Source organism: Eleutherodactylus coqui, chromosome 5 (assembly GCF_035609145.1).
Source record: "Eleutherodactylus coqui strain aEleCoq1 chromosome 5, aEleCoq1.hap1, whole genome shotgun sequence".
Taxonomy (NCBI): domain Eukaryota; kingdom Metazoa; phylum Chordata; class Amphibia; order Anura; family Eleutherodactylidae; genus Eleutherodactylus; species Eleutherodactylus coqui.
The window spans coordinates 155,553,171-155,575,475 of record NC_089841.1 but is presented as its reverse complement, the minus strand read 5'-3'; the positions used below and the strand labels follow the sequence as shown (position 1 = coordinate 155,575,475).

General features: G+C 41.5%; 1 protein-coding gene across 7 annotated transcripts in view; it reads right to left on the bottom strand.

Annotated features, from left to right (window-relative positions):
- The window catches only part of FBRSL1 (fibrosin like 1), a 528,725-nt gene extending 506,719 nt beyond the window's left edge, over positions 1-22,006 (bottom strand). For all 7 annotated transcript variants that reach the window (XM_066603438.1, XM_066603435.1, XM_066603441.1 and 4 more), the window contains exon 1: positions 21,911-22,006. The gene's annotated coding sequence lies outside the window, so the exon portion shown is untranslated. The remainder of the gene's footprint in view (positions 1-21,910) is intronic.
- Between the last annotated feature and the right edge of the window lie 299 nt (positions 22,007-22,305).

Below are 22,305 nucleotides of genomic sequence, written 5' to 3'. Positions count from 1 at the left end.
TTTTGTGGTTTTCATATTAAATTGAATGGGAAAATCTGTGGGCTTAAAAACAAACAAAAAAAGAAATACCACAACATGACATAGAAACTGCATATTTTGAAAGGCACTCAGCGACAGGGAAAATGTATATTCCTCATGTCAGCACAAGGGACCAGAGTAATGGACAGAATTACAACTATGCACATATTACGTCACGTTTACATTATTTCTTATGGGCAAGAACTTCTTCCTTTTCCCACAATTGTCCACTTGTTTTTATTGTCATACTTACAGTGTTTATCAAGTACTGGTCAATATGCTGACACTATATAAAGATTTCATCATGGACATCCATTTATTACAAATACACATTACTATTTAAAGGCACACTTCAGTGTTTGTTTTTTATATATTCATTATCCATCTAGTCCCCCAGTATATATAAGTCAATTAGTATTAGCTTGTTTAATTCTTGCTTTCTACCTGCAAAACTTCTCTTCAATTGGGTCATGTGAGCTCCTAATGACCCCCTAGATTTTTCTAGCGACTTTACTTGCATTACATGGCCAAAATACGTGAGCCTGCAGCGCAGGAAGGGGGAGCGCAATGCCGCCCGTGACCTAGCCCTGCTGTCACTGTTCCCTGCTGCTGTATTGTCCAATCGGAAGCTAGGGGCTGGCCAGGGGGCGTAAACCCCAGCAAAGCCAGGTCAGCCCCTAGCTTCCGGTGATGTCAAGATACACCAGTACCCAGGCAGAGATGGTAATGGTTTTAGCTAGTCATGTGATCCTGTGCTGATGCAACATGGAATGCTAGCATAGCATAGAGGAAAGGAAAGCAGATCCAAATCTCAACATTAAGATAGTGTCTGGGATTCCAGTTACTAGGACTTGCTCAATACAACTTGTTTTTTCTATGTGTTAACAATGATATAGCATGTCCCAAACATGAAAACTTTACAATAATTGTGAATCTGGTCTCCAATGTATATTGTATAAAATTTTGGTGTCTAATTTTAGGGGTTGGGTGATTCCAGGGCAAATCAGCCAGAGGGGTAATACCTGACCATTTCGGATTTTTTCAAAACTCTGCCCATTTGTTCATTAGTAGAAAATATAAATTATATATATATATATATATATATATATATATATATATATATATATATATATATAAATAAAAATCTCAATTTTCAGATCCATCAGGTCGTGGGGTCAAGAAATACAGGGGGTTGGGGCGGGGGCAATTTTTTTTAAAGGTCAGCAAGAACTATCATTTTTTAGAATTCAGATCTCAAACTATTGGGCGCAGGAATATGTGCAAGGTGTCATCTTCGTAATATGTAGAATTATAACATATATATAGTTTTTCTTAACATTGTAATTTCAATACAAGTGATAGTAAAATTAGAACAAAAATTTCAAAATTATTTTTGGAAGTGAGCCACTCCAGAGAGAAAGCTGAAAAAAATATTTTATATATGATTTTAAAAGTCACAAAACCCTGACTTCTTTAATATGATCCCAAACCAGTAAAAATCTTCTGAAGATGTCAGCTTCATACGCTTTAAGTTTACTTTGTGAAAATGGTTTAAATCTGTGGAAGTGCTTTTTGAAACCTGTCTGACAGTTGATTGCCGGTTTGTAGTATTTTCTTTACTGTCACATATATAAAGTTTTTTGTTTGTAAACTGCCCAGAACAATAAGAGAATATGTCACTGGCATTCAAGATCTGATTATGGACAAAACACTGTAGGCTAGCTTTGGGCACGGTCCTTTTTACTGTTCCAACTATTCCATCACAAGGCCCTTTACCATGAGAAGTTGCAAATAAAATTACACTCATATTCCATGTCAAAAATCTTCCTTATGACACAAATTTATGAAGTTTTTTTTTTTTTGTATTCTGTAGCACTTTCATCAGTAAAATAATGTACTTAAAGCAAAACTTCCACAAATCATTACAGTAAGAAGCAGAGACAGTTTTTGTAAATACAAGTGAACTGCAGTATGTTCAGTTGAGTCACATAAAACATGATATTTCATATGGTCAAGTGTATTATCAGTGTGACGATAATATACAGTATTCTGAAAGGATAACTGTGACCTGTGCACTTTCCCAATGAAATCCTTGGCTCTCATCTTGATTTACTATTGAATAATTTTCTGAAAAGCTACATTGTACCATTTCTGAATTTGGCAGACTCTTTTACAGTTCTTTCATATAGTGAACTGTGCTTTTGCTATATAGTGATGACGGGTTAATGCTACAACTGTAGAACTGAGTGTATCCAGAAGCTCATCCACAGTTTCCATTACATCTGTCAAGCAGGTTCAGTCTGTTGAAACTCATTGTTTTTAGTGCACTTCATCTTGTAATTCAAAGATCTGTATCAAGTCTGCATCCTTTGCAATTCCAGACAGTTCCTGGGTAGTTGCCACACATCTGCATCATGCAGTTTTCTGATTCAACAAGACAAACTACTTTCTCCAAATGTTTGAAATATTAAAAACTTTGCACAGCCGGAATGGATGCCAGCATTAGATGTATGTTTTAAGGATACGTACGTACGTACACACACACACACACACACACACACACACACACACACACACACACACACACACACACACACACACACCCTTTGGGCCTGGTAAAATGCAACACGAAAGTCTCAGTAGTGCTAAAGTGGAGAAGCCTGTTCTCGCAGCATCTTCATCCTCTTTAAACTTCTCATAAAGTTCTTTCACGTTCATTTCTGCTTGTGTTGCTTTTCCCCTGTCTTTGTCTCTAACACTCAGTGATTTTCCCCAGCATAATACAACTGACCTCATCACTTTCATATGTTCCAGTGATTTTATCAACTGTTTCTTGGGCCAAGACTTTTCCTTTGCACATTTTCAGTCTCTGGGATAATACATCGTGTTTCACAAGTTTCCTACTTTGTTTTACTAAGTAATTTGATGCACCGAATGTTTCCTTTGTTCTTTAAAGCTCAAATAGAGACTAGGTAAGAATCATTAATTTTTCTTGGTATGAGGATTCTGAATTGAACGTTTCTTTTAATTTTTGATATATGCTTTCAAGTCATCCAACTTCATGCATTTGAAATTTTCATCTTCCTCATCAGATTAATCAAATTGGACATCATAACTTTGTTCTAATTTTGTTTTTAAAGAGCCTGTCACTCTCTGTAAAATTTAGTTTTCACTTTAGTTTTCTTCTGTGATGCAGAAAGTTATTTCAGTTTTACAGGGGTGTCATCTAGTGAGGTTAAAACTGTGTTCACTGCAACAACAGTAACAAAGAGTTTGCATCTTTTTGTAGGGACATAACATGTTGATAATCACAATGATGGTCCAGCTACAGATTTTTCTGCAGCTGCTGCTATACCCAATTCACCCCCATCCCCAGGCGCTTCCTCAGGTCGATATTCTTCAGCATGTAATTCCATTTCACCAAAGGAAACTGGTTTCTTATTGCATTTATATATAATAACCAGAAGGGCTGTTGATCCGAGGATCTTCCGACTGCCGGACTTGGAGTCAGGTAGGAACTATTCAAATGTTGATCCAGGGATTATTCTAACTGCCATTATGGAGTCAGGAAGGGTTTTTTTCTCCCAAAATAGGGTAAATTGGCTTCTGCCTCATTGGGTTTTTTTTTCTTTCCTTCCTCTGAAGCAACAAGCGGTGTTAGAAACAGGCTGAATTGGATGGACATTTGTCTTTTTTCAGCCTAGCATACTACGGTATGTTACTACTATGTTATGCATAGCTTCTTACCCAGCACAGCATCTGGATACACACATTTCAGCTTCCCATACAGAGCTGAGTTTATCACTTTCAGAGATTGTGTTCTGCTGGATGGTTTATAAATGGATTGCAGCAAGCTTGTTGTTTTTGAATAAAATTCTTTTATCCACTTATTGGCATGGTATGTGCAAATATCCTCCAGTTCTTCATAGGACTTGCCTGTGCAAGTGTGCAATATTTAATTTTCTCCATCTTTTATTTTCCTTACTACTGATTTTTCTGTCACTGGTCTTCAGTTGAATATAACCCGCATTTCTTCATTCAGCTTTTTAATGCTTTATCATAGACCAAACCAAGCTTAAACCACTGGATGCTTCTTAACACTTTAAGGTCTATTAGATATAGAAATTTCACAAATTTGACAGGTGACCATCACCTGTCAGTATCATTAAGGCCGTCTGCAAACGGGTGGGTTGGATTCCGCATGTGGAATCCCACAGTGGGATCCGGCCCTGGCAGCAGCGTCATCCGTGCGTATCTGTAATTTCTTTGCTTTTCCTGTACTGCAGATGGTTCGCTTTTTTTTTTTTAAACTACTGCTCTTTCCACGTCATCGCCTAGCGATGACACAGAAGCTACAGTTTTTCCGCAATGTCAACTGCGGAAGGGCAGCGGATCAATGCAAATCCGCCCGTGTGCGTGAGGCCTAATTGTGCATTATGTTATTGTCAGTAAGAGGTCAAGAATTAATTTTTTTTGTATTTCTTGACCCCATGATCCAATGGGTCTGAAAATTGAGATTCTATACATATATTGTAGTAAATAACAAATGTGTAAAGTTTTGTAAAAATCGAAGATAGTCAGGTGTTACCTCTTGGGTGATTTGTCCTGAAATTACCCGGTTATCTTTTAAGATATTCGGATGTTCTTATTGGCTTTTTTTTTTTTAAAAAAAAGGGCTTGCTAATTGTATACGGTCCACGTTATGTTATCCATCACTATGATAAAGCTGGACATATAAATAAGGCAGCTGTCAGCTGAATATTTCACTGGTTGACAGCTATAGCTCTCATCTCCCCAATAAAGGCTATTTCGCTCCACCATTGCTTAAGGAAATGAGAGCTAGTAGGGGATTGGCGGCTGGAAGAATATGAGTGCCGGGAGGGAAGGCAAGTATTAAGACTTTTATCCTATTACATCACTCTACTAGTTTCTTTCCTCCTCGGGTAACCATTTTTACTGTTGCTGGTCGACTCATTTGTACTAATGATCCCACAACCAATCAAGACCCTAAATGTATGGCCAGCTTAAGCATACCTTCTGAGATGGGCTGAGCATGTGTGCTTATTTCAGTAGAGAGAAAGAGATAAGTAGCTACCATTCACCCGAGTAATAATTTTCATAGGATAGGAAAACTGAAATCAAACATGCTTAGTATTTCTATCTCTCTCCAATGGTTTCCATCTATACATATTTGGTCACTAGATGATCATCAGTTTATATTGATTTGTTGTGTATGGCCATCTGAAGACAACTGTATTGTGCTTATCAGATTCCACAAATATAAAATTCTAGTTAAAAACTCAAAAAGGTCAGCCAATATGGTTGCCCACATAAATTAGATGAACATCAGCCAAACCCACCGATTTCAGTGGGACTGACTGATCATCTAATACATATGGGGGCCCAAGTTTCTCTCTAACAGCAGATGCTGGGGAAAAGAAGGATCAGGTATGTTGGATTTCAACATAAAAATTTTTTGTTCTCACAGGAGATAAGCTGTAGTGGCCTGGAAACAGGCACTACATTGCACTGTTTAGTTATGGGGACCGGTAATATAATAACCGGCCCTAGAGTTTAATCTGAGTCAGTTTACACAGGGGATGCAGGTAACCTAGCAACCAGTTAGGACGTTCATTAGTCAGCTGCAGAACATAGGAAAAATGCATAGAGACTCAGATGAGGCAGGTAGCTTAGCAACCAAATAGGCTGTGATTGGCTGCAGACAAACTGGTCAGGTGACAAATTCTAAAGAGCCGGACAACGGTCACAGTGAGCAGTTAGTGAGTGAGACACACCAGGCAAAGCAGGCAGAGAGCGCCAGAAAAAGAAGTGCCCGACAGGAGGAAAGAAAGTGCCAGGCAGGAGAGAGAAGTGAAAAGAGAGAGAGATCAGCCGTGACAGAGAGAGAAAAAGAGAGAAACAAATCAGAGAAACCATGAGTAACTGAGGAGGAGCGACAGCTTTGACAGTGAATAGAGGGAAAATAAAAGATGTAAATATGAAGAGAGGGAGATAAAGAAATAAAGAGATATAAATACAAAGAAGGATAGATAGAAGAAATCCAGAGTAAACTCCCAGTATATGGATGAGTTAGACACAGATCTCTACATTGTTGCAATTGAAGTATCCTTTATGCACTGAATGTGATGAAGATAATGGCCTCATCTTACTGCCTTATTTAATAATATCGTGGTTACAACAATTTAAGCAAAATATCTGACTCTCTGTATTATTCCACACCTCACCACTCAACTACAAATTGTGCCCAAAAGTGCACTGGCGTCCGAACAAAACAAATCACAATGAATTGCCAGCCACAAAGAAATAATAAAATTAGCGCTCACCATAGCGCTTTGTGGCGTCACAATAGTGCTTTGGGCTGGCACTACAGCCATTTGTGGTGACACGACAAAAGCCAACTCCAGAAATGTTTAGCAGCAGCTTCTGCCCATCGAAAATACAAGTATGCGCGGCTGAGGTTAGCGTACAGGTGTATGGGCTGGTCTGGAGAAGTAGGTGTTGGTCGACAGCCATCTTTAGTGCATGGCCACCTTACAGCATTTGTTTACAGAGGTAAATGTTCCAGTGATTCGATCCAGTAATTTTTTTTTTTTTAAGCATGATAATAAAGCCAGCAGGGAACTCTGTTCAACTCTGTACCATTGTGCCTCCAACCACTGATTGTTAGCGACCCCTCCCACGTCTGATGTCTGCCAGCTGCTGCTCTCTCCGCCCGCCTCGCTGCCACTCCATGCACGGTCTCTGACACTTATGTCTAGCAATCATTCTGCGAAGAAAATAAACTCAGATTTGCAAGCAGCCAAGCTCCTCCTGGGCTATAGAGCAAGCAAAGCCCCCTGGCTCATGAGCACCAAAGTAAATCTTTTTCAGAGGCTTCAGCGAGCAGGAGCAGAACACAATCTTTATTGTGAACAGATATGGGATAAAGTCCAAGCGCTGATGTTACATTTATTTGTTGTCTGGAGCAAACTCAGACATGAACTCTGCTGAGCAGGAATGCTTCAACGTCATGCAGCATCAAGCTATGCACATAAATGAAACCACCTGTTTATTTCACGAGGGCAATAGCCACTGCAAATCCATCCAGACAAAAGCACACCTAGGATCAGTCTGCCTATACTGAGATGTCAGCAGATGTTATCAACAGGTTAAACCTCTAATCCATTAAATCATCAAACTATAGTGGAGTCTTTATTGATTAGGGCAAATTCTGTTCTGTAGACAACTACTCTGGCAAAAACACATTTTTCCATCCCTGCCCCCTCGCCTGTCACACTTTGGGGTCTCCTCTTTGTATTCCAGTCACTTCTATGCAGTGTCGCCCCCTGTCTGACACTTGCCAGACATCATCTTGAGGCTGAGATTTTTTTACTTTCCGTTTCACATCAATCCCATGATGCATCAACACAGAATTAGTTACCGTTTTATGCTTCTTTTTTTGTAAGGTAAGAGGGCAGCCGTTCAATTATCATTACCTTTTATATACCTAATGAGCTGTGATCTCCTTGATTATAGCTTTGTGGCAGGAGCTGTGTGATCATGCATGAAGTTTCAGTGGACCTTTAAATATGGCATAATTTTTTTGCCATCCATTTAACTGGAAAAGTACAACTGCATAACTGTATATAAAATCCTATTGGCCACTAAATAAATGTAGCCATCGCAGACTATAAAGGCAAGCTTTCTACATCAGCTGCCTAAGTATATTTGCAGTACAATAAAGACAGGTCAGACAGCTTGTCATTTGGTTTGGAAAGAAATGCATTAGGATGCTGAAAAAGAAAATTCAGACTCAACTATTGGAGAAAATGTCCATACACTCCAATGCAAGGCACGAATTATAGCATGTACAGCAGTGTTAATACCAGTAATGAGCAGTATTTCAGTGGGGCAAATAAACAGCCTGGCTGAATGACGTGACTATATACTATATAGACAACTCTTAGGGATGCATGCGCAGAAGACCTGTGCGGCGCGAGCACACCGGAGCGGCCCCATTCAACAGAACAAAAGAGGAGACTGCGCAAGTGCGTCTAATCGAGGGAGAAGAAGGCTTCGGTCGGCGCCATGGAGACGGGGACACCAACACCGGAGGGGGTAAGTGTATAACTTCTGTATGGCCAATATTTAATGCATGATTTATATTACAAAGTGCATTAATATGGCCATACAGAAGTGCTTAACCCCACTTGCTTTCGCAGGACAACCCCTTTAAGGGGTTGAATATCCCTGGCACTAGAACAGATAGTTCTTCTAAATGGAAGATGGGCTATCACCCTACTCCAATTGCTTCTACAAAAGAGGGGCATTTAAAAAAAAATACTGATGTGCCTCAAGTGCATATTTACCATAATTCATTTAAGTTGATGCGAATTAACTTTCCAACAATATTCTTCAGATCTTGACTACTTCTTGTAGACCAGTCTCCAACAGTGATTATTGTTCAAATTACTTATAGTTATCAGGCAATTTAAACAGACTTCCAAATAAGTCTAAAACCTTTCCCACCGCTAAGAATAATTCAGATTTGCTTCTTGTAATAAAACATTCCTACAGTACCTTTTTATTATACAATTTAAGTCCCCAGGGTTCTAACTTTAATGTCAGGTAATGTATATTTTTGCTTCTACATTACACTGCTAACAATAAAGGTTATCTCCCTGTGAAGGCTAGAAGCCTTTGTACAATGAATTTATTCTTAGAAATAGCTGTGCTATGTACTCCATTTTCTGGGCTGAAATCATTATTTTTGTACTTAACCCTTTTGCAGACCAAGGAAGCAAAGCTAATAATGAATAAAAAAGGACTACATTTACTGGTAGAAAAGAAGAGAATGAAGTAATGTTTCTGGCAAATATCTCTCATAGAATACATTGTGTGTGTGACTACAGAGATTTAGAGATCTCACAAATTAAAATATAATACAAACAAAATATATACAGCATTTCCTCTAGGACAGTCTCAGAAGAGCATATTGTAATATGTCCGTAATACAAATGACATCACAGCTGTATGTCAACAGTGTTTTATCAGTATTTGCTGTCATCATATTTATTTTCTAATGGTCAAATACTGTTTCTGTATTTAAAATACAGCCATGTGAATAGCTACATAGTCTGACATTAGCTCCGTATTAGGGCCCAGTTAAATCGTTCAGATTCCTGCGATCCAGTGGGAATCAGAAAAATTGCCGTTCATTCCAAATGCATGCACCGACTGAACGATGAATGATACATTTATTCTCTGATCGTTCGTTGTTCAATTTATGCATGCATAAAAACTGAACAATAACCGGTTTATGTAAACAGGCAGTCATTCATCTGCGAACGACTGCCTGTGTACTGTGAATGGAGGCATGGGGGTCTGGAACAATCCCAGGCCTGCTTCGCCTCCATTCAATCAGCGATGATTGTCCGTGTGTAAAAGTATAGGAACGATCATCGCTAGGATGGCCTGTTGGGAATCTGCGCCTGACAGGTCATCCATCCCATGTTAATGGGTCCTAAAACAAAAACCAAATACAGAGCTAAAATATGGTTATTTGAAAGCAGCCATAAACAACCAATTGTTCACAATACAGGAACCCACGAATACCCCTCTCCCTGCAATCCAATGATTCCCTCTAGTGATGAGCGAGCACACTCGCTAAGGGCAATTGCTCGAGCGAGCATTGCCCTTAGCGAGTACCTGCCCACTCGAGACAAAAGGTTCGGGTGGCGGCAGGCAGAGAGCTGCGGGGGAGAGCGGGGAGGAACGGAGGGGAGATCTCTCCCTCTCTTGCCCCCTGCTGACTGCCGCTACTCACCGCTCCCCCGCGCCGGCACCCAAACCTTTTGTCTCGAGCGGGCAGGTACTCGCTAAGGGCAATGCTCGCTCGAGCAATTGCCCTTGGCGAGTATGCTCGCTCATCTCTAATTCCCTCCCATCCAAAGGGAGAGGTAGAAAATCAGGAAAAAATAAATAAAGTGACCCTGTAGTCCCAGACAAACGAAGATGGCCCCACCACTTCTGTGATTACCTGAAGCACAATGGACGACACTTAGTAAGCCCAGCATTTGCAACACCGGGCTTAGTAGGTGTCTTTTGCACGAAAAAAAAAAGAGAAAAGAAAATAGAGAAACAGCACTAAAAAGTTGAAACCATCCTTAAACCGTGCTGTTGCCAAATAAGCCAACACTTTATATTTATAATATTTTTTTCATGGGTAACCATATTAGCAATTTTGTTTCCTAATCCATAAAGGCAGAATAACTTGGGTTATAAATAAAATTGGGCATTGCTCGCAAACTCAATGTTTTTGACGCCTCCCAAAATATAAATGTTAAGTTTTAACTACCAATTTATTGCATACACTTTATTTATTTCTTTAATTAGCCCTTATCCAGTAAGGGCTGTTCTACATCAAGTGTATTAGGGAACCTGCATGGGGTTTTACATTTAGGAGAACCTCTAGCATTGGACTTTTAAAGAAGAATGAGAGTATAGAAAGCTGTATCAATTAACAAGTATTGCAAATTAAAGAGGAATAGTCAGCTCTCCTGACATGTCTGTTTCAGTGAAATTGACAACTGGGTCTTGCTTTTCCTTTTGTTAAAAAGATGTGTCTGTCACAGTCTGATACTATCAGCAATGAATGGACAGTATCAGGCTGTAAGGACACCCCAACTGGTCTAGTAGGAACAACACAACATACAAGAAAATAGGCTTCAGAATAGTTATGTCATGAGGAATACAATTTACTAAAACAGGCATGTCAGTAGAGTGAAAAGGTCCTCCTTAGAAAATATTGGGCAAAACATTGTGCCCTTAATGGCAGTCTCAGCTTGTTTTACAAAAGGATGAGTCTAGGAGCACGTTTGCTCATTCATACCGCGTATCACTGATATCCATGAACTTTTACTAAACTATTTTAATATAAACTAGTAGTGGTTTTCAATTACAGCTTTATATAAAATAACTTTCTTTAGTTAAAGTAAATGGGGAAGAAAACGTAAAACACCACAAAACCATAAGGCACGAGGCAAGAAGTGGTTTAAAATAGACTAATTTACAAACTTGATTTAAGACCGGTCATGCAAGGATATTACAGGTGCATTTATGTGTCCCTTATATGAACAAGTACTATGAACCCATAGATTTGTATCTTGCTATAAAAGTTATGTGTTAACTACATTTTTCAGCTGTTGACAAAGGCCACTGTCTGGCCGAAACGTGTTCAACATTTACCTGTAAAATGTATGCATTTTAATTAATAAAGTTATTATTTTTAATGGTTGAAGCCCTTCTCCATATCTACAGTTTCTACTATGAACCCCGGCTGACTTGTGGATATCCTGACCCGAACGCAGAGCCTCAGACTCCTAGGATCTTCTGAATTTGGGCCAAAAGCCCCGAGGTGAGTCTGGGACACGCATACTGTATATGCACCTCTAACATACTTGTGTGAAACCAGCCTAAAAGGAGTATTCCCAAATCAGCTATTCATGGCTGAGATGAAATTAGCTGTCTGAATGCGAAGGGAAGGGCCAGGTGAGACATGTTTTCGAGATTGGTACGGGTGCAAGAGTAGTGACCCACATCTAGCCGACATGTATGGCATATCCTGTGGATATACCATATATGTTTGGGATAAGAATTCCCCCAATAATGTAAAGGGTACCTTTCAGCTCTGTTCATATATGGCTACTTCGGATATTCTGGTATTTTTTGACTGCCTTGGTATTCTTGTGCAATTTCACATCAGGTATATTAGGGAAGCCAAGTTGGCACTGGTGTAACTATAGGGGATGCAGTTGCACCCGGGCCCAGGAGCCTTAGGGGGCCCATAAAGCATCTCTTTGCCATACAGGGAGCCCAGCACTATGAATAAAGCATTATAGTTGGGGGCCCTGTTACCGGTTTTGCATTGGGGCCCAGAAGCTTCAAGTTACGCCTCTGCATGTTGGTTTTACTTTTAAAAAAAAAAAGACCTTTTTGAAAACTGGAACCACACAGAACATCTTTACTGCATCCATAACAAAAACAGTATACATTAAAAGGTTTATTCATTAATGGCCACATGATTTTGCAGGTAAACAGTAATTTTCCATTCAAAACCATGCAGCCATTAGTAATCAATCTGCAAACACAATGTTAAGTGCTGTATTCAGAAGCAACAAAGACACTGCAAGGGGGTTTACAAGAACGCCTATACACCTTTACCCCTTAACGCTCCAGGACATACATTATTCCATAGAGGTTTGGGGTTTGTATGGAACGGGATTGGGGGTTGACCCTGATCCTTCCAAAGACAGCCATCACCCACTGGCAAAAGCCGAACTCAGCGCTCACAACTGTTAACCCTTTAAATGCCGCTGAGAGCGGCACTTAAATGCCATGATCAGAGTTCGGACATCCTGAACGGCCCTCCCATGTTGAGCAATTTGAAAAAAAAAGAGGGTTATCCAATATTTATAATAAAGATTAAAAAAAACATATTTGCTATCACTGCATTCATAAAATTCTGATCTATCAAAATAGTGCATTATTTATCCTGCAGGGTGAATGCTGTCAGAAAAAAATATATAAAAATACACATCAGAGTATAACTTTTTTAGTCACCCTGTCTCCAAGAAAAATGTTATACAAAACGATCAATAAGTCATATTCACTCCAAAATAGTACAAGGACGTTCATTAAAAAACGAGCCCTCACACAGCTAAGTTGATGAAAAAATGTAAAAGTTATGGCTGTCAAAAGATGGCAGGAGAAAATTGTTAATTTTTTTCAAGGATATTTTATTTTTTTAAAGTAGTAAAGCAAAAACGATATAAGTTTTGCATTGTCGAAATCATACTGATCCACAGAATTAAGTTATGAAGTCACTTATGCTGCAGCGTGTATGCCAAAGAAACAAGAGCCCCCCGAAGGTGTTGGAATACCGTATTCTTTTCTATTTCACTCCACTTAGAATTATATTATATTGTACATTAAATAGTACCATTAAAAAATACAACTCGTCCAACAAAAAAAAGTCCTCAGACATATATGTTGATGTACAAATAAAAGAGTTAGGATTTTTGAAAATGGGGAGGGAAAAAAAGAGAAAAGAAAAAAAAAAAGTGGTCTGTCTTTAAGGTGTTAGATGTATAAAGACAAATCATCATAGCGTAATGAAAGAAAAGTTCATATTAAATGTTGTGTGCAATACTGAGCACTTGATGTCATTACAGCATTTAAAAAAAAAACAAAAAAAAAAAACATAGGTTCTAAGAGGGTCAGTCCTGAAGGTGGTGAACAATACTGTACCTGACTGTACACGTTTTACAGATTATAGCATGTTTGCTTGCATTCTCCGTTCTCATGAGCTATCAGATAAGAGTATGAGATCTTCAACTTGTTAGGGTTTTGTATTTTATCTAGGTTTTAATAAAGTTTAAAAAGGATTTCTTTTTGCAGCGCTAGTTCTGGGCCTTACTAGTAGGTATATGCGCTGGAGTGAAATGTCCCAAATTTATTAAGAGGCCTCTTAATACGATAGGTGCATATCTGAGCTATATTGGGTACTGCATCAATGTAGTAAGCTTGTTTTTTTAGGAGTATCCCAGTAGTAATCTTAGTTAATTATTAACCAGATACAAGCAAATCTGTCCATTATTTCCAATGTGCATATGAACTAATTCTGTTCCTCATATATCAGGGTGAGCAATTAGAAAAAAAAGCAGTACAGTCAATTCAGCATATAATACACATCCAACATGTACCCCAAGGTGGCTGCACAGAGTACCCCAGACAAGTCTCATACAGACTGTATCAGATAAAGGCATTCCTAAAACATTTCTTCAAGTTATTTAGAAAACATGTTATGAATTAATTTCTAGGAAACCAAACCAGTTTGTTTCACTAATGTTAACATTCAAAGTGACATGTGACAAAGAAAAAAGGCAAATATCAGCTGCAGGGTCTTTCTCATTCTTATCTAAACAAAAGCCTCCTTTGAAGCCTACACAAGCCAGCCAAAGAGAGAGGCCTGCGATTGTGTTCTCAGTGCTAAAGCTAGGATTCTCAAGAGAAAGCCTCCACAGTCGTCTCCCAGGACTCTCACCTCCGTGAATATGAGAACTGTACTAATTTCTCCTCCAGAGACCCCACAGCCCGGGTGCAAACTCAACGGCTAGTAGCAGATTTCTGTTCCCATTATTCAAGGTATTGACCATGACCTCTTTTCTGTAGTGGGACCAGTACTTTCTCAATAGTTTGTCAGCAAATGGCATTTAAGTAATACATTTGTTTGTACAAATCTTTCATGCAACTTTGTGCTGTGCACACATGGGTTTCTGAAAGGACAGGGACATTTTGACAAAAAAAGATGTAGGAGACAAGAAGCTTGATAAAACAAATATATCCTCACCTGGAATTCAAGAGAGGCGATCTCAAGTGAATTCACACTCAGAGTTGGGTATTTTATACAAGTGTTTATTTTATGCTTTTGTCATGCCTTTTTATGTTTTCATCTTGCATGGGCAATAAGAAGCATACACATTACCAAAACACATGTGGAACCTCAGTTATTTATAGACGACGGGGAACTAATAACACAAGGAATAGTGTAGTCCGATTTTAGAAAATAAAATGCATGGGAATTTATAGTATCCCGTTGAATGACATGCATTACTTGGTTGCCGCTTTAATGTGTAAAATACCAAATGCCCAGTATAAACATAACACTTTTGTCACTCAGCTGTAATTTTGATCCATATACCTTTCTGCTTTCATATGAGGACATCTGATCTGTTTTTGGCAAAACGTTAGCATCCACGTTGCAGGGAATCCCTTCAGCCCCGCAGCTCTCACAGCCGCGCCAAGGGATCACAAAGTTCTCCCAATGTTTTCAATGGAGCGGGCGCTGCTGCCGCCGGCCCCATTGAAAACAATAGGCAATATCGCAAAAAAGAAAAGACATGCTGCAATTTGTTTTCACGCAGCATCCCAGGAGTGAAAATATCACAAATGAGAACGAAACCATTGAAAATTTTTGGTTTCATAATCATGTGTTTTTATTCCCTCTCACGAGAAAATAGCTCACTTTTCTCACCAGTGTGAAGGAGCCCTGAAACAGACACCAGGCTTGCAACTAGCTGATTGCTGCAGATCTGGCATCTCTAGCACATGGGTGATCAGTAATAGCTGGGGAAGCTGCATTGGACCAGAAACTCCCTTGCAGCTTTAGGCCTCCTTCCCACGAACGGATTTCCGCCGCGTAATTCGCGGCGAAAATCCGCTGCGTTGCACGCAGCTATTAGGTTCTATTGAACCTAATAGCTCCATGCTCACGATGCGTAATTCCACCGCGGAATTACGCACCGCGATTTCTCCCGTCCTCACCCGCAGCATGCTCTATTTTCTGCGGGTGAGGACGGGCTGTACGCACTGACGGCTTCCATTGCAGTCAATGGAAGCCGTCCATTCACGCTATCTCCCGCTGTAACCAGCGGGAGATAGCGTGAAAAAACGCTTTCCCGCCCACCGCCGAGCGTCATATGACGCCAAATGACGCGGTCCGGCCGCGTCACGTGACACGGCTGGTGACGCGAGAGCGGTGGGCGGTGACGAGCGGTGACGAGCGGTGACGCGGCGGTGGTGGGCGGGGAAGCGATTTCACGCTATCTCCCGCAGGTAAGTATAGGGGCTCTGGGGGGCGCCGTGACGGGCTTCACAGCGGAATATTACGCTGCGGAGCCCGTCACGCTCGTGGGAAGGAGGCCTTACTTGGTGCCTATTCGAGTTCACCTGAGCAGAAACCACTCTTTGGCTAATATCACACAGGCGAGTGCAATATCAGGCCGTGAATCACAGCCCAATATCGCGCCCGCCAACATGCAATTTCCCTGCAGATTAAAAGCATTATCTCAAAATTGCCAGGCATCACTTTGGGGAAAACAACGGGCGATGCGAAAGCACACTCAAAGATAGGACATGCCGCGATTTGTTTACGATGTGGGAAATAAAATTGCTCATGTGTATGACCCCATTCACAAAGCACAAATCTTGTGCGATTTTCTCAGCGCGTGAAAACGGCGTTAAAGACTGGCTATCTGTTTTGGCTCACAGAGGTGAATTCTAGCCATAGGAACACCCTCTACAGTGTCCGCAGGGAAAGGGACTGTTTATGAGACAATCTATATGGATTAATAATGAGTATTCTTGCTCTTTGATCTTCACATTCCTCCTCATTTACACACAGTCTACAGACAGCTCTCTCCTGATCTCTCTTCCATATCCTTGAATTTCAACAGAACATACACTTACATGCAGTCCCTTCCTACCCCTTTATTATTTCTGCTCACACACTTCCAGGATTGTTCAGTGCTGTGCCTCTTCTCTTTCTCCTGGCAAAGCCAATTAACATTACCTCCTCAGATAACATTAAGTCCCTATGATGAACATGCCATAAAGAAGAAAGGACTTTCTGGAGAAACATTATATTTATGGGGGTCACAAGTCATAACTTTACAACAACAACACTGGCTTTGCTTATTAGATAGAAACTAGTTGAAATTGTGTAGCAGAAATATTGCATGTATGGTCCATGATCATCTTAGAAACATCTGTGAAAATGTGGTCTGGTATGAGAAGTTAAGTGTTTTTAGACATTTAGCATCTGCAATGGTATGTGTTCAGTATGTACATACATTTATTTTAGAATTATATTCACACACCACTTCTGTGAAAATGTGGGGTGTGAAGGATTCCACTATAGTATTATAACTATCAATGCCATATGGCATGGGAGCGATAATTATTCATACAACTGATCCATCATATGTACGATCAGTCAAGAGCCACTCATGTTCTACAGCCCAGTTCACATCTCGTTTTCATGCTATCCTTGGTGTAAGCTCCTGAAAAGCAGACAACCATAATTGCTTGTTTGAGTGATTATTCGGGTGACTATCGGCCTATATAAAGGTTCCTTCTACGCCTGACTACACAATTTTGAAAATTTTCTAATAAGGGCCGAGTCTTAAAATGCACCAGATGTGTACACAGAATAATGTGTATGGCTAGCTCATAAGGCGTTTCTCTGTTCATCTGATCTAACATTCTCTCACTTCCGTCTGGCACAGAATACACACACTGCAAACTTGCTCCTTATCTCTTGTTTGTATTACTTCTCCACCAGATTGCAAGCTAATTGAACTTTAGTGTTCATGCCTGCTGTTTCTTGTTTGTGCAAAGGCCCCTCTACACATAAAGATCTATCAAACAACCAACAATTGGTGGTTTGTAAAATGTTGCCCAGTTTCCCCTGCATCAGTTTCCTGCACATCCAGGAAGGAAAATGGCGCAGGCACAATGCATTTCAGTGGGGGGCGCTGATGGACAGGATCGCATTACGTGCCCCTCCATCAGTGGCCATTTGAAGAACAGGAGCAATGGAGAGAAGTGGGGGCATGGCTGCAGAAATGTTAACAGCACAGAACGTCTCAGGAATGTATATTAGTAAATTACCAATACCCACAATCCCTGCACTCCTGTACAACTTATATATAAGGTGGCTATCCCCTTAAACAATTATAAAGATACTTTTAAAAGCCGCTTTATGCAGAAAATACATAGAGAACAGAAACTGGCAAAAATCAGTTTGATCTACTTTGAATCAACTACCACAGTTGTTACTAGAGACCACTCACTTCATCTTGAGGAAAGCAGTGATCTGACAAAGCCTAATCCCATATCTAAAGCCATACATGTGCTGGAGGCTCTATCAGCAATTCTGTCCATTTTGACAGCAAAAAGGCATAACGCTATTCTTTCTATCACACAAGGGAGCACATTAGTCAATGAAGTCTGTTGGATGCCATTGGGATCCATCACTCGGCTGCTTCAGTTTCTATTAGAAACCCAGGCCACAAAGCAGATATGAACAGAACCTCAATCAGTATAACTCTCCACGTCATTATCAAGTGCTGGGGTATTTGCTCAATGGAAAATTCTACAACGCTTGATTAACCTAGACCCAGCAATAACTTTGCAAAAAAAAAGTGTCATCCAACTAGATCACCAAGCTCCGAATTCTTGCTCTACAGTCTACTAACTTATTTACTGATTCAAAGATGCTTTATTCTAAATTTCATAGTGATCATCTTCCAGTAATATTCTCCACCATAAAACTATCATATTAACAAATAAAATCTAACTATGTTCCTAACGTTATGGAGCATTTCTCCCAAAAGCCTCAGCAATTACTCAAATTGTCCTCTTCTTTCAAACTGAAAAAAATTGTTTGTGCCATCGACTAGTTGTATCTGTGTAGTAAGTGTATGGTCCACATGCGATGCCAAGTGTATGGTCCACATGGAAAATATGCAGCATCGACAACACAAACCACATGGGTGGGATTTTAAAAAACTCATCTATACTGTACTGGAAATTTCTGTGCCAGAAACCACTGCAGATTTTTAATCTGCGGCATGTTAATGTATGCCGTTTATTTTCACAGCGGATTTCACTCCTTTAACCCAATTTGAACTCAGCGCTGTAAGTTTAAGGCCTGTGCTAGTGATACACTGGACTTAAGGTGTACCTCTACTTCTCAGAGAGACATACATGAAGTTTTCTTTGTTGGATACTGGGCTGTAAACCCTCACCATCCATCAGCTTTTCATTCTTTCTGAGAAAACTGAAGACGGCTGATGCACAGGACGATTTTCAGTCTTTTCCTATTAAGTATTCTGCTTCATTCTAGCATGTGTTTAGCCCCTTTTACACGCAGCGGTTATCTTTCAAAAAATCGTCCAAGCAAGCAAAAATGAACAATTGTTCAGTGTAAACGCAGCCAACAATCGAACAATAAATCGATCGCCTTTTGTTCCCCGTTCCTATTATACAGGCATAAAAATCATCATTGGCTTGTTCACTAATTGTTCGGTTTACATACCGCCCGTTCAGCCGTTCCCACTTATATGGTGAACGACTGAATAATTTCTCATTTGAACGAGCCAACGATGTATCTGCCTGTATAAACAGAGCGAACTCTGACATCGCTCGCTCAAACAATAATCGTTTGGTGTAAACGGCCCTAAGATGACATACAACAGCTGTCTGGGGCTGAAGAGGCTGCATTGCGGTCAGGGTAAACACTGGCGCTGGACAGCAGCATACAATGCCATTCTTACCGGAGTTTTTAGAATCTGAATGAAATAAGCTTCTTATGCAGGTAAGAGCGGAGCCCTAACCTAACCTTAGAGAGGACCTGTCGCCTCTCCTGACAGGTCTGTTTTAGTAAACAGTTGTATTTTGCACCATGTAACAATTCTGGAGCAGATTTTCCTTTAGCTGTGTGTTCTGCTGTTCCTCAGTTATTCCTCCTAGGCATTTTTGAATAAGCTGACAACTGGGTGTTACCATTCTCCTCCTCAAACAGTTGTGTCCTTACATTTTGGTACTGTCCCCACTAATAGGAGGATGGGATTCTATGCAGACCCCCACTCCGCCCTTTTCCCAAATGATAACATCCAGGTCTCAGTTTATTCATTCATTTCTTGGAGGAATAACAGAGGAACAGATAACCACCTTTATTTTTTCATGAATCATCACATTCCCATTCTTCTGTAGAAGAGATTCTAGACACAATTCCAAGCTTTTTAAACAAATGTGTTAACCATTTGCAAACAAAAGGAGTGTCATGCTGTACAGCTGGCAGTTTGACCAGTTCCCTCACTGACAGCATTAAAGGGCCACTCCAGTGATTTTTTTAATTCAATCATTATGTACCTAACCCCCCAGTATATATAAGTGAGCTAGTGTTACCTTGGTTAGTCATTTCTATCTGAAACTCCCAGCCTCCTCAGGAGGTCATGTGACCTCAATTCTGACCATCTCAGATCCGCTTGGGGTTATAGATACATTTTTTAGTCAATTTCTCAGTTTGTGTGATACCATTACATAATCCATACTGCAGAAACTGGCGATAATCCGGCCGCGGGTAACGCAGTGAACGCTTTCCATAGCGCTGCTATGAAAAGCGCAGCCCCGATGTTCACCAGCAGTGAATCATAGCAATTCTCCGCTCGCAGGATTCAAACTGCGGCATGCTCAGCGCGGTGACCTGACAGCTCTCCCCCTACTCCCCCGCAGCAGAACATCACTAGCGATATTCCGTCACGGACATAGAGCCTTAGAGGGGGATACAGGCACTGCTGTCACAGTTACTGATGATGATGACCACACAGCTCCTGTCACACAGTTATATTAGAGGAGATCACAGCTCATCGTCCTCACTATGTCTGTAGCTTATTTAGATAAATATAGAATGTAATGATAGTTGAACTGGCTCTCCACCCAAGCAGGCACAATGGTATTGCCTCAACTAATGCTTTGCGGATGCCTCATGGGATAGATGTGAAACTGAAAGCAAAAAATCTTATGCTCAAGATAGTACCTGATAAGCATCAGACAGGGGCTACACTGCATGGAAGTGACTGGAATACACAGAGGACACCTCCAGAGTGTGACAGGCCATCAGGTAAGGGGGGCAGGCATGAAAAAAACCTATTTTCACTGGAGTGGTCCTTTAACATTTCACTGCAGGATTCCAGACAAGGGTACTTTGGTCCACCTCCCTTAAAGGGGTATTCAGGTACCTTTATCCTCCTCAGGGTAGGTCAGCAATAGTTGATCGCAAAGGTAAAGGTCTACTGCTTGGGACCCCCACCAATCAGCTTAATGTCAGCCCTTGCACTAAGGCTGGGTTCACACAGGGCGGATTTGCCACGGAAATTCTGTGCGGGACTTTGCTGCGGCAAATCTGCCTGCAGCCGATAAGCCCGGTATTAGCCAGCCACGTGGACGAGATTTGTCAAAAATCTCGTTTACATGGGACGGCCAATCCGTTGTGGCAAAGCCGGCGCGGATTCTCCAGCCGCAGCATGTCTATTTTTTTTTCCTGTTGCGACCGCACTGCTCTCTATGGAAGTGCCGTCCGCAACGGAAAAGCATGCGGCCAAGCAGCTCCAACACCCACCGATAAGTGCTGCGGGTTTTGAAGCAGCGCTTTCCCGGAGGAAATCTCACTGCGGCAAAACTATGAGATTCCCGGCGGGATTCCACCATATGAGAACCCAGCCTTATTGTGTCCAAGCCAGGTCTGTCCCCACTGCAATCAGAGCCAGAAGTGTAGTAGAAGGCATAGCTCCCTTTGAAATCAATGGGCGCTATGCCTTCTATTACACTTCCGTCTCCGACCACAATGAGGACAGTGATGTTAGCATTGGGCTGGGATCAGCTGATCAATAGTACAAAGAGTACAAGTCCCAGAATATCCCTTTAATGTGATTTTCCTAGAATTTCTGCGCTCGCTCCGGACGTATGGCAGGGCTCCTCTAACTTCTGGCTGGAGTGACTGGAATAAACAAGGAGCTGTAAGTCTCCACAGACGGCCCCACATGACAACATGCTGCCTCCTTCCTGTCACCTCAGAAGGCCCCCAGTGGTTGTCTGTCAGAAAGCCCTCCGTGGGGTCAGTGTACAATGTGCCCTTCTTCACAGCCCCTACAGGACTCAGTGGCCATTGACTGTTTACACTGACTAACCCTTCAACTCCTACTCGTCCTCCCTGCTGTGTGAGGCGCACATGTCACCTGCCAGCAGGGAAGGGGTTACAGCCGCTAACTTGGCGCTCTGTGAGGGGAGCGGGCTGACAGAACCGGCTCCTTCACGGAGGACCCATCACTTGTGTGGTAGCCCTACGTTTTATTCCCCTCCCCCGCACCCCTCGGCTGTGAGGTCTCGGTAAGGGGCCCCTCTCACGCTCTCCAGTCGTTATCTCTGAGGTAACGGCCACCACAAGGAACAGTCTCCGGGAGGACAGACAGAAAATCGGTTACTTAACTGCACGGCGGCGGGTCCGGGCGGTCTCTATGGGGACGAGCTGACAGAAAAGCACGGAAGGGATTCCTCCGCACGATACGAGGGGAGAGATTACTCCGCGGCACCAGCCTCAGAAAGAAGTCCCAAGCTTGATTGTACGAGGAGGCTGAGGAGGAGGGACCTGCAATCCCAGTGATAGCAGGAGACGAAGGCGAGGGGAGCCGCACGTACCTCTGCCTGTGCACAAGGAGAAGGGGCGCCAGTGAGAAGGAGAAAGTAGTCCTATAGTCTATGGGCAGTCATTGCATAATGCCCATAACCTGCGGAGAACGGAACGGCTGTGGGTGCGGGAGCGCTTGACCTGTCAGCAGCTAGTGACAGGCAGAGCTCCTGACAGGTGCTTTGTTTTCGGCTGTG